At 47.6% G+C, this 1,322-nt stretch overlaps 1 non-coding gene across 1 annotated transcript; it reads left to right on the forward strand.

Annotated features, from left to right (window-relative positions):
* Nucleotides 1-636: 636 nt before the first annotated feature.
* Nucleotides 637-707, forward strand: trnac-gca (transfer RNA cysteine (anticodon GCA)). Its single transcript has one exon. It is a non-coding gene; the product is annotated as a tRNA-Cys (tRNA).
* The last annotated feature ends 615 nt before the right edge of the window (nt 708-1,322 follow it).

Consider the following 1,322-nt stretch of genomic DNA (forward strand, 5'->3'; position numbering starts at 1 on the left):
CTCGCCTGCCATGCGGGAGACCTGGGTCCGATTCCCGGGGCAATGTAAGAACAGCCTCCATTTAAGTAAGGTGTGTGTGGTTCTTATTTGAGGTAGCTCCAGCTGCGTTTCCTACCTTGCGCATCTCCTGGAGCCAAACAAGTGTTGGTGGTTCAGTGGTAGAGTTCTAGCCTGCCACGCGGGAGACCCGGGTCTGATTCCGGGTCAATGCAAGAACATCATCCTTTTAAGTAAGGTGTGTGTGGTTTTTATTTCAGGGCGCTCCAGTTGCATTTCCTACCTTGTGCATCTCCTCCAGCCAGTCAAGCGTTGGTGTTTCAGTGGTAGAATTCTTGCCAGCCACGCGGGAGACCCGGGTCCGATTCCCTGCCAATGCAAGAACAGCCTCCTTTTAAGTAAGGTGTGTGTGGTTCTTATTTGAGGGAGCTCCAGCTGCGTTTCCTACCTTGCGCATCTCCTGGAGTCAATCAAGTGTTGGTGGTTCAGTGGTAGAGTTCTAGCCTGCCACGCGGGAGACCCGGGTCTGATTCCGGGTCAATGCAAGAACATCCTCCTTTTAAGTAAGGTGTGTGTGGTTTTTATTTGAGGGCACTCCAGTTGCATTTCCTACCTTGCGCATCTCCTCCAGCCAGTCAAGCGTTGGTGTTTCAGTGGTAGAATTCTCGCCTGCAACGCGGGAGACCCGGGTCCGATTCCCGGCCAATGCAAGAACAGCCACCTTTTAAGTAAGGTGTGTGTGGTTCTTATTTGAGGGAGCTCCAGCTGTATTTCCTACCTTGCGCATCTCTTCAAAACAGTCAAGCATTGTTGGTTCAGTGGTAGAATTCTAGCCTGCCACGCGGGAGACCTGGGTCCGATTCCCGGCCAATGCAAGAACAGCCTCCTTTTAAGTAAGGTGTGTGTGTGTGGTTCTTATTTGAGGGAGCTCCAGCTGCATTTCCTACCTTGCGAATCTCATTGAGGCAGTCAAGCATATTCAATATATAACATATACATATCTAATCTTAACCAAGAAAAAGTGTGTTTTTCAGGATGCTGCACTTTACAGATAATTAATGGAAGCACTTTTGACAATGCTTTTTCATGCTTGTTTAATGAATTACAAGCAATTACTGCTCATGAAAATCTGAAGAATTCCTGAAGGCAATAACACTTTACAGGCGGCAGGCAAGAAAGGTCAGGGTTAAAACAACTAATGACAGTAAACTGACCTGTCTGTTGTCTCTGAAAAATACCAGAAGAAATATGTCCAGGTTTACGGCTGACCTGCATGAAAATGGGATAAACTGCAATGTCAGTATTGTAAGATCCCTAAGACAGCG

Source organism: Sinocyclocheilus rhinocerous, unplaced genomic scaffold (genome assembly GCF_001515625.1).
Source record: "Sinocyclocheilus rhinocerous isolate Xijiao unplaced genomic scaffold, SAMN03320098_v1.1 scaffold30864, whole genome shotgun sequence".
Classification (NCBI taxonomy): Eukaryota; Metazoa; Chordata; class Actinopteri; order Cypriniformes; family Cyprinidae; genus Sinocyclocheilus; species Sinocyclocheilus rhinocerous.